The sequence below is a fragment of the Octodon degus genome, unplaced genomic scaffold (assembly GCF_000260255.1).
Source record: "Octodon degus isolate 3935 unplaced genomic scaffold, OctDeg1.0 scaffold00312, whole genome shotgun sequence".
NCBI classification, from domain to species: domain Eukaryota; kingdom Metazoa; phylum Chordata; class Mammalia; order Rodentia; family Octodontidae; genus Octodon; species Octodon degus.
The window spans coordinates 329,567-344,871 of NW_004524888.1; the positions used below are offsets into that span (position 1 = coordinate 329,567).

The window sequence follows — 15,305 nt, forward strand, 5'->3', positions numbered from 1 at the left end:
AGCATTAGCTTCCTTTCTAGCCAACCCAAAACTTTTTAACTCATAGAACTGGACTATTTACTCTTGGTTCTCCATGTAGAGCTAGCCAAAAGCCCCAACAGTATCCAAGTCACAGTCTGAATGTTGGACTGCCTTGGAATTTCTTCCATCAGATTAATTAGTCTACTGTATCTAATTTCAGTTTTCCTACTCAAGGTCTCAGGACATGAGCAAAATGCAGACAGATTTTCTGACAGCATAGCACACATGATCTGGAGTCCAACTGCCAATAGAGTATTTGTTCCCAACTGAAACCTCCTGAGCCTGGTCTTTACTAACTGCATGTCTGTCAGCATTCTGGTCTCCTGAGCACTGAGAATAATCTCCCATTAAGCTCAGATTACAACATTCTTGGGCTGCTTCTCCAGCCAGCATCTCCTAACTTTTCAAAACCCTTCCCACAAACCTGTTCCAAAGATTTCTGAACCACATGGTTAGGTGAGTCACAGCAGCAATCCTATGGCTCTAGTATCTTTTTTTTTTTTTTTTTTGCAGACCCGGGGATTGAACTCAGGCTCTTGCGCTTGCGATGGAAGCACTTATTCTACTGAGCCATCACCCTAGCCCCTCTAGTATCAAAATTTGTCTTTGTCACTGTTCTGATTACTGAGACACAAAACCCAACTTAAAGGAGAAAAAGCTTTTTGGTTTTGTGGAGAGTTTTTTGGTTCACAGCTGTAGAAGTTCCAGTGTATAGTCGGCTAGCTCTGCCACCAGACTGAGTCTGGGGAGGCTCCTGAAGCTGAGATGAGGAATTTAACACACCCTAAACATAGAATGTTTGGAGGTTTGCCAGTTTCATCACAGAAAAAAAATTTGCTGAACTAGAAGAGTTTACTAGGCAGAAATTTTAATATACATGCAAGAGTAAAGTGCAGGAATCCAGAGAAATAAGATGCATTGCAAACTAGAGTAGATTCATGGACTTTAGGAGCATTTTCAACACAAGAGAGTTAGGGGAGATATACAGCTACTTTCGCTTAGTTCACTGAGAATAAAGATTTGTACTAATACTGTTTAGAAAAGATATCATGTCTGTATCTTGTCCTCTGAATACTATGAAGACAACAATATGCAATGTATTGATTATTGTAAATATCCTACTAACCTGGGTTGAAACTGTTTCATCGCCATTCTATCTTCTCATTTAAATGAATAAAACTTATTTTAAAATGATGATTGATCTATAGTGTATATTTCTACTGTTGGGTTACCTACCCATTTGTCAGGCTGTGTCAGAAGGCAAACCATTTATGTGTGTTTGAAGTTGATACACGCTGTTCACTAATATTGCTGCTTTTTTGAAGACAGGAAATTAATTTACAGGTGAAAAGAACAGATCCAGAACCTCAGAGATAACTCAGCAGTCTAAGTGACTGCCTAGGCAAGCACAAGGACCCAGGTTTAATCCCCAGTACTGCATGTCATGCTGGCCCCACCCTAGGCACACTGAGTAGGCCACCAAGATTAGGTGTGGTGGCACATACCTGTAATCCCAGCAGTGGAGAACATGAATCACTATGAGTCCAAGCCGCATAGTGAGACCCTGTACCAAATACATAAAAATTTTCCAAAAGAACAGATCAAGAGCCCAATTTGTAGGTTTACTGTATTTATTTTATAGTCACAAAGTTTATTTGAAAAAGTGAAGAGTGAGGAGGCCTGCCCCTTAGCTCAGTTCTTTAAGTGGCTGCTTCAACAAAGCAGTCAGGCTCAGGTTGCTGTGGTTCGATCCCCAGGACTCAAACCTGCCCTGAAGGCATTTGGAGGCAGCCCCCCCAAAAAAAAAAAAAAAAATACTGCCATTTGGGGAGATAGCTTAGTAGAATAAGCACTTGCCTGGCAAGCGCAAGGGCCTGAGTTCAATTCCTGGTTCCACAAAAAAAAATAATATTAGTAAGTAAAAAGTGAAGAGTGAGGGAGAAACTGACTTTGCAGAGCAAGCTTGGGCCAAGTAAAAGAGGGAAAAGCGAGGTAGAAGAACACCCTGGGCAAGCTACCATGAGGAAAGCCACAGTAGCCAGTTACTGTGTCTTTAAGACTATTCTGTCCTACCTCAGCTTGAAGGCCTGGTGGCATGGCAGAGAAGAGGTGCATGGTATGGGGTCCTTGGGAGCAGAGAGACAGCCAAAACGAGGTAAATCCAGGCCAAACCCCTAGATCCCACCTTCTAATAGCAAGTCACCTATATATTCATCCACCAATGAGTATCATCCCCTCGTGATCCAGTGACCTCTGAAAAGCGCCTTCTATGAACGTCTGAGATTTCTGGGGCACATTAACACCAAGACATGTTGCCTGCTGGAACAAATGAAAAGTAAAGCAAGGAACGCCTGCTTTATTTTTAACTATGATTTTCTTTGGAGTTAAAACTACAGGTAGCAATACTGACAGTGCTGCATGTTTCTGTAACATGTCAATTTTCTTCTTTTTTTTTTTTTTTAATGTATTTGGTACAGTCTCACTACACAGCTGAGACTTGTATTGATCCTCTTGTTTTTAGCCTCCCCAGTGCTAGGATTACAGGCGTGCATTACCATGCCCGGACTGGATGGCCAGCCCAGCAGGCCTGGGGAGGGGCCAGCATGGCATGTGCTGCCAGGGATTGAACCTTGGTCCCTGAGCTTGCCTAAGTAGGCCTTAGTACGCTGAGCTATCTCCTTGGCTCTTAACATTTTTCAATTTTCGTAAAAGACACAGTCTACTTTTTTAAGACAAGATTTTGCTGTATAGTGTAGGCTGTGCCTGAACTAACTATATAACCTAGGCTGGCCTCAAACATGTGGCAATCCTCCTGCCCCAGCCTCCAGAGTAGTGGGATTACAGGTGTGCCCCACCACACGTGGCTCCAATTCACCTTTATAATGGGGGGGAGACAAGAAGAAGCCCTAAATGCATCAGCCTCAGAATCCCCATCTCAGTGGAACAAGACAGCTTTTTCTGAAGGCGGACTCAGATATTCTGATCACCTGACCTTTCATGGCATAACAGCCTGCTGTCCCGAGGCAACCCCACCAATTCTGAAGCTCCTCCAGGGGTGGTGAGTCATCAGGAATTCCAGGCCATTTTAAACTGCCAGAAAAAAACAAAATAAAGAATACCTTTAATAGATTGTTAGTGGAGTAGGCTAGACTAAGAAAAGAATCTCTGACTTGAGATATGTCAGTAGAAACTTTCAAAATTGAAGCACAAAGAGAACAAGAACTGGGGTGGGGAGAACCTAAGTACCATGGGACAATTGAGAAAGATTTAAAATATGCATAACAAAAACTAGAAGAGAATAAAGATAAGAGAAATATTGAAGCAATAGTGGCTCAGAATTTCTCTAACTTAGTGTGAGAACCCAATCATAGCCTAGGAAGTTGGGAGAATATCGCGGAGGATAAATGCCAATAAAGCAGATAACACAAGCTATACTTTAGTATATCATAGTCAAACTGCAGGAAATTAAATATAAAGAATTTTTGGAAGAAGCCAGCAAAAAAAATCCCCGAGCACAGGAGGCTGAGGCAGGAGGATCATTGTGAGTTCAAGGATATCCTGAACTATGTAGGGCGCCCCAGCCTGAAAAAACTAAACCAAATAAAGCCAGAAGCAACAACGAAAAAGAAAACCCAACTATAGATCTAGCTACTGGGGACGGAAGCAAAGGCAGGAAGATCACTTGAGTTGGAGATCAGCCCCAGGAACACAGCAGGCTGATTTTTTTTTTTTTTTTTTTCTTTTGTCGGGGTGGGGACGGCTCAGTCCGCCCTGGGGGTGGGGCTGGCTCAGCATGTGGTGCCGGAGATCAAACCTCTGTCCCTGTGATTTGCTTAAGCAGGTGCTTTAGACCGCTGAGCTATGGAGCCAGCCCCCTGATTTTGTTTTGTTCAGATACCTGAATGATTTCAATAAAATTTATCATTTTAAAATAAACAGCTAGCCAGCCTTATAGCACACACTTGTAATCTCAGCACTCAAGAGGCTAAGGAAGGAGGATTGAGAGTTTAAGGCCAGCCTGGGATACATAGTAAGAGCCTATATTTTAAAAAAAAGCAAAAAAGCAAATATTTAAAAAATTAAATAAAACTGAGACTGGGAGTCTATTGTAAAAATTAAGATCCAACTCTATTTCGTCTACAGAAAATCACTTTTTTTTTTTCTTTTTTTGAAGGAACTACGGATTGAACTCAGGCCCTTATGCTTGCCAGGAAAATGCGTATTCCACTGAGCCATCTCCCTCACCCCAGAAAATCACTTTAAATATGTCATACAGATTAAATGTCAGTGGAGGGAGAATTACGTATTAAAATTAACCAAAGGAAAGCTGAAGCAGAAATATTAATTTCAGACATAAATGATTATTATATAGAGTAAATAGAATTTTTTTTAATTAATTAATTTATTTATTTTGTGTGTGTGGCCTGCTCAGTCCACCAGGGGGCGGGCTGGCTGGCATGTGGTGCTGGGGGATTGAACCGCGGTCTCGTACTTTGATTGGCTTAGTTTATTAGGTGCTTTAGACCACTGAGCCATCTCACCAGCCCAGTAAATAGAATTATTAACAGTAAACAGAGGCAGTGTATAATGGTAAAGATATCAATATTCAAAGAAGATAACAATGTTTGATGTACCAGTGCCTAATTTTTTTAAAAAATGATTTTTTAAAAGCTTTTTTCCCCAGATTTTTTTTAAAATTTATTTATTTATTTAGTGTGTGTGTGTGTGTGTGTGTGTGTGTGTGGCCAGCTCAGCCCACCAGGGGGCGGGCTGGCTGGCATGTGGTGCTGGGGATTGAACCACGGTCCCTGTCCTTTTGCTTAGCTTAGCTTGTTGTAAGTAAGTGCTTTAGACCACTGAGCCATCTCACCAACCCCCTTTCCCCAGATTTAATGAACTATTTTTCTGTTTCTTAACTTTTGCATTTTGTCAGATGCCATTTAAATAATTGTACAAGAATTCACACTAGAGTAGCAGTTCTTTTTTGTTCAGGTACCAGAAGGATTTCAATAAAATTTAGCAATATTTAAAGTCACTTTATCTGCCATTAAAAAAAAAAAATGTTGGCTTTTAACTATTTTGACCTTCCAAATTAAAGTGCAGTCTTTTTTTTTTTTTTGCATAATGAGTTAGAAGACCGAGCTTGAATAAGCATTTGCCTAGTAATCAACACAGCAAATAGTGCCTGTTTACACAATTTTTTAAAAAACCATTTTCCTCACACTCCAAATTTTATGTATATTTCTAAGCCTTAAGAGTTGGTGGTTTGGGGGCTTGCCCCTTAGCTCAGTTCTTTAAGTGGCTGCTTCAACAAAGCAGTCAGGCTCAGGTTGCTGTGGTTTGATCCCCACAACTCCAGCCAGCCAAACCTGCCCTTGAAGGCATTCGGAGCCAAAAACAAAAAAGAGTTGGTGGTTTAATTTATGATTTTGTAGAGAAAGTTATTTATATATGAACAAAGGAAGAAAATATATTGAAAAAGGATTATACACTGCCTCTTTTTATTGCTAATAATTTTATTTACTCTATATAATCATTTATGTTTGAAAATATATTGAAAGAGGATTACAGAGGACTGCAGTGTGTCACATTTCTTAAATGTAAACATTTATTTTTAATGCACACCTAGTAATATTTAAGGAACCAAACAGTGATAAAATTGCAGCATCATGCATGTGTCAATGACAAAAATAAAGCCATTTTAGTGGGAAAAAGGGAGTATCAAAATATATGAAGCAAAAGCTGACAGAAATAAAAGGAAAAATAGATGAATCTACTATTATAATTAGAGACTTCAGAAAAGGACAGAAAATCAGTAAGGACATAGTTCTCTCAATAAGATGAATCAACTTGATAAAACATATATATATATATATATATATATATATATATATGCGCTACTTGATATAACAACAGCAAAATATATTCTTAACAAGTTTGTATGGACATCCTGGATTATAAAACACACCTTAGTGCTGGGTGTGGTGGTGCACACCTGTAATCCCAACACTAGGGAGGCTGAGGCACGAGAATTGTGAGTTTGAGACCAGCCTGGGCCACAAAGTGAGCTCCAGGCCAGCTTAAACTGCACAGTGAGCCCCTGTTTCAAAAAAGACAGAAATAAATAAAAATAAAAACAGAACACCCCACACCTAACAAATGTAAAAGAATATAAATCATGTAATGTCTGTTTTCAAGCCAAAATGACATTAAATTAGAAATCAGTAACACAAAAATAGCTGAAATATCTCAAACTATGTGACTATTAAACAAACTCATAAAATATAAGTGTCAAAGAATAAATCTCAAGGTAAATTTAAAAATATTTAGAACTAAATGAAAATTAGAATGCAACTTATAAAAAATTATGCTACGTAACAAAAGCAGTGTTTAACTTCCAGCCAGTGCCCAGGCCCGGCGTGCACATGTGTGCGTGCGTGTGTGTGTGTGTGTGTGTGTGTGTGCACACACACTCCTGTGCATGTGCCCACCCACCCACCCACTGGAACCTCCTCCATCAGACAGGCCTGGTGTAGAACCCTGCAGCAGAACTCCCTGCAGAGAGGTTAGAGGCAAGGCCCACCCAACTCATCCAGGAGCTGTGTTCCCAAAGGGGCACAGTGGGTTCACTTCCATAGGCTGTAGAAGGAAGAAGCAGAGCACAGCAGCCAGACCCAAGCCAGGCCCACCTAGATGAGTTCAAACTTGGTAGATCCGGACCTGGTAATCTGAGACACTTTGTGAGACCCAGATCTATGAGAGCAACCTCTCTCTTGATCAAGAGAGTTTGTACTCTTTAAAATAAAAAAATTAAAAATCAATGATGTTTGACATAGGAAATTAACAGAGAAAATAAATGAAACCAAAAGCTAATTGTTTGTAAAAATCAATGAAATCAGTAAGTCTCTAGCCAAGCCTAAAAGACACAACCAGAAACAAAAGAAGAACTGTCACTGGAGATCCAAGGGGCATTAAAAGTTAATAAAATATTGTGAACAGCCTTATATTTATGAACTTGATGACCTAGATGAACTGAGCTAATTCCTAAAAAGTACAGGGTGCTACACAGAAAGAACCAGATAACTTGAATAGGTCCATAACTTTATTTTATTTTTGAGACAGGATTTTGCTGTGTAGTTCAGGTTGGCCTTGAACTCAGTATGTAGCCCAAGCTGGCCTTGCGCTGTACTATCCTCCTGCCTTAGCCTCCTGAGTACTAGGATTACAGGTATGTGCCATCACAGCCAGCCAGGAGCACATCTATTAAAGAAAATTAATCAATAATTAATATTGTTTGTTCAATATCACTTGTCGTTCAAGAGATACAGATTAAAACAACACTGAGATTTCATCTTATCCAGGAAAGAATGGCCATTATCAAGAACTCAAGCAATAGGCTGTGAGGAAAAAGGATCCCTTCTCCACTGTTGGTGGGAGTGCAGACTGGTGCAACAAGTGTGGAAATCAGCGTAGAGACTCCTCAAAAAAAACTAGGATTAAAAAAAAATAAAAAATAAAAATAATAAAAAAAACTAGGATTGCAGGTTCTATTGAACCCAGCCATTCCCCTCCTGAGTATCTTACCAAAAGTATAAAACGCATTATACCACAGTGATCTGTGCACACCTGTGTTTACAGCAGCAGACTTTTTTTTTCCCACATAAACCTTTCATTTTAATAAATAATCTGTAGGTTAGCTTTTAAATCACATTTACAGATGAGGAATGCTTCTAGGCCCAAGCAGGTATTGGTGCTGAGGGAGAGTGCAGGCTCCACATTCAGTTTACACCCAGAGGGCAGGAAAGCATGCACAGCGCCTTTGGGTGGGGGGCGACCGCAGGGGTAGGAGGGCTGGGATGGGCCTGACACTGAGTGAGCCCAGGCCAAGGGTGACCACTACAAAACGACATCATTTTTTTTCTTTTTTTTTGGCAGAACCAAGAATTGAACTCAGGCCCTTGCACTTGGCAGGGAGGCGCTTATTCCACTGAGCCATCTCCCTGGCCCCAAAAAGGGCATCATTGGTAAGTGCAGACAGTATCAGAACAGTGGAGAGAAAGCCACAGTCTTGCTTCTTCAGATGAGGAGCAGAACATGAATTCCACCTCACCGAGGCTTAGTCCAAAAACTTCCTGTTAGATTTGAACCGAACAAGCCTCCCCAAACCTCTGGCATCATCTGCTGGGCTATGAGATCCAGCTGACTCTCCATGGTGTTGGAAACTTTTATTTTATGATCCCCATTATAGATCTCAACTCCACCAGCTATGTCCTTAGGCAGGTAGGCCTCCTGATCAATTTGAACATCAACATCTTTCTTAGTGGCAATTTTGTACATAGAGATGGCCTTTTGCACTGCAGGCTTTACCAAGGGGAAATCTTGTTTCCTGCAGCACACTTTCAGGGCTCCAACAGCTGGTACAAAGCCTGGCGCACCAGTCCATCTAGCAGTACTCGGTACCTAGTATCTTTTACCACCTTGCTGAGTCTCTGCTTTGCTTTGGTGAGCAGGTCAGAGATGAGGTCATCTCTTGCTCTGAGGACTTTCAGCCTGGCTTAATTCATCAAGCTGGACATCTGAATTTTCTTCTGCTGCTCAATCTGCTTTTCCTTCTTCTTATAGTATACCATTATCTTTAGTCCCTGCGTTTGCACAAGAAGACCTTTTTCAATGTTGAACTCTTCTTCAGCTTTTGCATCGATTTCTTCTGCTTTCTCATTGGTTTCTTGTTCAATGAAAGCCATCATGTGCTTAATCTGCTTTTGTACATCAGCGTCGCTAAGGGCCATGGCAAAAGTGACACAACACCGGTAGGCAACTGGTTTTAGCTTAGTTTTATATGAAGTGGAGAATATAAGCGAAAGAAGAAATCTTGTACAGCAGTAGTTTGTAATAGCAAAATCTTAGAAGCAACTCAAGTGCCCATCAACTGCTAAGTGGATAAAGAAGATCAGAGTACTGTTCTGCTATAAAGGAGGATATGCTCAAGACAATTCTAGGAACATGGATGCACCTTAAGTCCATATTCTTAAGTGAAATAATTCAGACACACATGTGTAAATAATACGTGTGTATTATTTCTCTGGTGTGAGAAAGTGAAAGTGTAAATAAGGACTAAAATGTATTGTGAAATAGGAAGAAAATGTTCAAATGGGGAGGAGAATATAGGGAAGCGGAGGAAGAAAGGAAAGAAGGGAAAACTAAAAAGTATGAGAAAAAAAAGAAAACATGCGAACAAGGCTTTTGTAAAGGGGAGGAGAGGTGGGATTGAAGGAAGGGTAGAGAAATGGGGAAAAGCAAGTTATACCATGGACACATGAATTCTCTATGAAGAGTGTGATCATTATGTATATCTAAAATGCACCAATAAAATATAGTAAAAATTAATTATTTTTCAAAATAAAAAGCAAGGAGGATCAGATGGGTTGTACCATCTGACCAAACACTTAAGACATTATTCCAATTTTCTTTTTTAAATTTTTATTAGTATGTATTGGCAGTACATCATGATTACATTAATTGTGGGAAGTTGGTACATGTGCACAACACATCTCAATTCTTTCTCATCTTCTTCCTCTTAGCCCCTATTTTCTTAACAACTCATTTAATGAGAAATTTTATAGCTTGCATAAATAAAGTATAAATATCTAAGGTACAATGAATAACTATATAAACATTACAAACTGGCCACTGTTGGACAAGTGGTGATAATAAAATTCAAGAAATATAAAACCTTCATAAGTTACTGTCGTCTCCTACAATTCAGGAAGGTTTCTAGGTAAACTCTTGGGTAGTAGTGCCTCTGGTCAATAACTAAATAGCTGAGTTAAAGGTACTATCTCAAAGTTAAAAAGAAGGCAAACCCCTCCCCCCCAAAAAAAAAATTGGAAGGAATTGGGCTAACATGCTTTAGAACTGTTAATGAAGTCTAATTTATGGTGACATTAATTACTTTATCTCGATTAAGAGTTCAGCACTGTTATAATTTATACTCATGAATAAAAAGATGATCACATAGCATGAACCCACATAACTAAAGACTCCTAAGAAGAGTTTACCTTTCCTAAATTCCCCAAATTTCAGTTATCAAACTTACTTTGAAGAACTTTGGCTTTCAGTTTAATCTGTCAACTGTCAGTTAAAACACTTCAGCTTCAGTTAATACTTTAATTCATTTTCATTAAGAGTAGGCTTCCATTAATAGGCCCACTGTATATATTTTGAATCTTTTAAAGCTGTATTTTGCGTAAGTTTACTTATGATTGAAAACTTAAGTGGTGTTTAGAAGGTGTTAACATAATGATTAATGGCTTTTTTATTTAAGAGTATTTTGGCTACAGGGTCTTGCATTTCGGACTCATAGTGATCCTTCTATCTCAGCCTCCCTAGTGCTGGGATTATAGGTGTGCACCACCACGCCTGGTTCCCAGCCAGCATGGCATGTGGTACCAGGGATTGAACTTGGGACCTTGTGTTTGCTAGGCAGGCACTTATGCCACCGAGCTATCTCCCCAGGCCCATAATAATTAATTTCTAAATGCTCTTACCGTGGCTTTTGTTTTTTGTTTTGCGGTTCCAGGGATTGAACTCAGGACCCAGTACTTGCCAAGCAAGTGCTTCTTCTGCTGAACTATCTCCCCAGGCCTACATTGTTGTTTTGATTTTTTTTTCTTTCTTCTTTTTTTAGTGCTAGGGTTGACCCCAGGGCCATGCACATGCTGGGCAGGCGCTCCATCACTGAGCTATATCTCCATTCCTATGAAAAGGCTTTTAAGATCAACTTTTTTTTTTTAGATCAGCATTTTTGAGCAGCCCACACATTCTTTTTATCCACATTTACTTATAAATATCTAGGGGCCAGAGAGATAGCTCAGTAGAATAAGTGCTTGCCTGGCAAGCACAAGGTGCTGAGTTCAATCCTCAGTATTCCCCCAAATAAATAAATAAATAAATATCTCAAGGTTCTGTACATATTTAGAAATATTTTCAAAATTAGCTTCATACTATATACATTTGTAAAGTTTGCAACTAGCCCAAGTAGGTAGAGAAATTACCAACCTTGTTCAAGTAAACTGCCTTTCTTACTGTTACCACTTCAAAAAGATGAATAATAAGTAACCAAATTTATTATGTTACCATTATTCCTTGTACTCTATTTAACAGCCCTTGATGGTTTAAATCTTTATCTGTCTCCCAGCTCTCCATAGAGAACACACACACAGGAGAAGGCATTAAGGGCTGAATGAGTGATATAAACAGGATTCCATGTGGAAAATCAGGTGGTACATATTTACACCATTGCTAGTGTTAACTTTATGATCAAAGCTTATTATTTTTAGTAATTACTAAAAAGTACAAGATTAAGTGACATATTAAAAAACGGAAACCCATATTAATGGTGTGATAAATACTTCTCCAAAAAAGTTCTTCTGTGAACTCAAAAAGTACTTAAAAAAAAAAAAGTGCTTCCATTGTGCTTACTGTACACTCAGTGAACCGTCCTTAATGCGAAATTAACAGATATATTAAATGTAAAGGTTCAGAATAGCGGGGTGGGTCAGAGAAGGCGCGGTCGGTTCAGGCTCACGGCTGGGTTGGTGCGGGTTCCTGGGGACCAGCTTTGGCGTCTCCTTCCTCCCCGCCGACTTTGGCTCCGGACCCCAGCAGAGAGGACTGCCAACGTCTTGCTGAGGCAGTTCTGTGAGTGGCAGGAAGTGGGGCGGTGGGGTCTCGGGAAGCCAGCCCTTCAGCACAGGGCTGCCGCCCCCCCCCCCCCGGAGTCATCAGGGACGGAGCCTAAGGGTCACAGAGACCCCATGAACCCATCGAAGCCTGGATAGCCTGTTTCCTGGAAGTCTTTAGCAATCACATTTGCTATTGGAGGGGCTTTATTGGCTGGGATGAGTACTTCAAAAAGGAAAAGACAGAAAAGCTGAAGAAGGACCAGCATTGAGGCTTTGGGAAGCCTTCATTTGGGGGTCCATTTTTCCTAACAACCCATACTGGAGAGCCCAAAACTAACAAGGACTACCTAGGCGAGTGGGTAGTGATTTATTCTGGTTTCACGAACTGCCCTGTTATCTGTCCAGAAGAACTGGAAAAGATGATTCAAGTTGTGGATGAAATAGATAGTATTCCAACTCTCCCAAATTTAACTTCACTTTTCATCACCATTGATCCAGAAAGGGACACAAAAGAAACCATTGCAGGGCTGGGGAGATGGCTCAGTAGAATAAGTGCTTGCCCAGCGAGCACAATGGCCTGACTTCAATCCCCAGTTCCGATAAATAAATAAATAAATAAATAAATAAATACCACTGCAAATTATGTGAAAGAATTTTCTCCCAAAGTGGTTGGCTTGACTGGCACAAAAGAACAAGTGGCCAGAGCTTACTGAGTGTATTACAGCCCTGGCCCCAAGGATGAAGACAAGGACTACATAGTGGATCATACAAAAATAAATAATGTACTTGATTGGACCAGATGGTGAGTTTTTAGACTATTTTGGCCAGCACAGGAAGAATGCAGAAATAGCTGGTTCAATTGCTGCACACATGCAGGCCCTCATGAAGGCACATGTGAAGAAAAGTGAGCCAAAGCCGAGCCCCCAGACACTGTTCTCTTGGCAAAGAGAAAGGAAACTTTGTCTCCCGTAAGAGCTGTCATATGTTACGCAACCTGAAGAGTAGCCTTCATACGATGACCTAGGGGTCTGCCAAGACTCTTGGAACTCCAAAGATTACAGCCCGACTCCTAAGTAGCCACCGTGAGACGAGAGGACCAAGCTAAAGTGAGGTTGGCGGAGAGCGTGCCTCACCACACCGTAGCAGGGAGACGCTTGTGGCACAAGTCTCCTTGGGAACTGGGCCCTCTGGGCAGCTCTGCAGCATTGTCAGAGTCTCAGACCCTTGCTTATACAGATTGTAAAGCTGAATCGTATAAAAAAGAATGTAATTTCCAGAGTGCTCTTGCTTTCCTCATCTTGAGTTCCTTGTGGCTGATAACCATCAAGTCAGACTCTGCTGTTCACAGTTAATCTTTATACTTGAAAGCAAAAATTTAGCCTTCCCTGATAATCAGCTTCACTGTCCTGTTGCGGTTCATTCCCCCATCAGCCAATGCTGATTTGGCCCATGAAGAGAAAGATATTTTGTTTGGAGGAAAACATTAGTTTAATTCCTCTATGAATCTTTTTTTAATCTTTTTTTTAACTGAATGATCTGCCAGGTTTTCAGTGATGTACCAAATGGAAATAATTGATCATGGAAATATGAAGTAGAATACTTTTCTGCATTTACCAGATTGTACCACATGTAAAGTAAAGGTGTGCTCGGATTTGTAACTTGGGCAAGCATAACTTCTGTCCTCAGTCAAGGGTGGCTGTGGCACCGTAGCATGCAGCACAGAGATCCACAGACTCCTGTGGGTGGCAGGTGGGGACTCATTAAATACAGGCTCCCAGTCTTGGGTAAGATTCAGAGACCTGCATTCCAAACTGGTGTCTCTGTCGACTCGGGTGCTGGTGATGTGGGGATTGCTCCTGGAAAAGCTTTCATAAATTGAGCCTCCCTTTTTTTTTTTTTTTTTTTTCAGAACCGGGTATTGAACTCAGGCCCTTGTGCTTGCCAGGGAAGCGCTTATTCTACTGAGCCATCTCCCCAGCCCCTTGAACCTCCCTTTGGTGTGTCACTTAATTGTTTAAAGAAATGACTGGCACACAATAGAATGAATCTTGCTTTTGTTTCTAAGTTTTATTTTGCTAGATTTGACTAGTTTACATGGACTTGACCATTGCCTTTTTTTCAGTTGAAGGTCTCAGAAAGTCATAGTAAATCTTAACATGCAACCAACTAAAGACCTATTTGGAAAACGAATTATTTTTGCACATCAGTTATATTTTTACATGCACACATGATACAAGTTAGGGTCCTCCCACACTTGAAATTATACTATAAAAACAGAATGGTACTGGCAAAAACGCGGACCTAAAAATCAAAGGAACAGATTAGAAAATGCAGAAACAATCCAGACATACTCAGTCACCTTATCTTTTACCAAGGTCCCAAATACGTTCTCTGGAAGAAAGATAGCCTCTTTAATACACGGTGCTAGAAACACTGGTTCTGCATATGCCAAAGATTAAAATCAGACCCATATCGTTCACCATGTACTAAACTAAATTCAAAATAGATCAAAGATCTAAATATTCAGGCAGAAACATTAAATCTGCTAGAAGATAGAATAGGTAAAACTCTTGAAGACTTTGGTGTAGGCAAACACTTCATGAATAAAACCCCAATCACACAGGAAATATCACAAAGAATCAACCACAGGGATCTTATCATATTAAAGAGCTTTTGCACAGCAAGTGAAACCACCAACAAAGTGAACAGAGAATCTAAAATATAGAAAAAAAAATGTTTGCAAGCTGTTCCTCAGACAGAGGATTACTATTGAGAACATATAAAGAGCTAAAAAATAAACTCTCAAATTTAAAGACCAATCCAAACATGGGAATTGGTGATGAATACACATTTTCAGAAGAAGAAACACAAATAGCAAATAAATGTATGAAAAACTGTTCACCATTACTCATCAAGAAATGCTAATTAAAACAACACTGAGATTCCATTTCACTCTGGAAAGAATGGCTATTATCAAGAAATCAACCAATAACAAATGTTGGAGTGAATATGGGGAAAAAGAACTCTTCTCCACTGTTGGTGGGAGGGTACATTTATACAACCACTGTGGAAACCACTGTGGAGATTCCACAAAAATCTAGGACTAGGCTGGGGAGACAGTGGCATAAGCGCCTTCCTGGCAAGTATAAGGCCAGAGTTCTATCCCGAGCACCACAAAAAAAAAAAAAAAAGAAAGAAAGAAAGAAAGAAAAAGAAAAAAGAAGAAGAAAACCCACCTAGGATTGGAGGTCCCATTTGACCCAGCTAGTTTCCTGTTGGGTATCTTCCCAGAAGAATTAAAAATATTGTACCACAGTGATATATGTACACCCATGTTTATTGCAGCACAATTTATAATAGATCTTTGAAACAGCCCAAATGCCCATGAACCAAGGAATGGATAAAAAGGATGTGATCCTTTTATACAATAAACTATGACTCAGCTACAACAAAAGGATAAAGTGGAGACTTTCTAAGTAAATGCGTACAACTTGAGTCCATACCCATAAGTGAAATAAACTAGATGTACATGTGTAAACATATTGTCTCCCTAGTGTGAGAAGTTGAAAGAGTAAATAAGATCCAAAATGTACAATAAAT

At 40.0% G+C, this 15,305-nt stretch overlaps 2 pseudogenes across 1 annotated transcript; one reads left to right on the forward strand and one right to left on the reverse strand.

Moving 5' to 3' along the window:
- Positions 1 to 8,061: 8,061 nt before the first annotated feature.
- Positions 8,062 to 8,860, reverse strand: LOC101577974 (annotated as a pseudogene). Its single transcript, XR_192918.2, has one exon. The product of XR_192918.2 is annotated as a V-type proton ATPase subunit E 1 pseudogene (transcript).
- LOC101583109 lies at positions 8,809 to 12,677 on the forward strand (annotated as a pseudogene).
- The last annotated feature ends 2,628 nt before the right edge of the window (positions 12,678 to 15,305 follow it).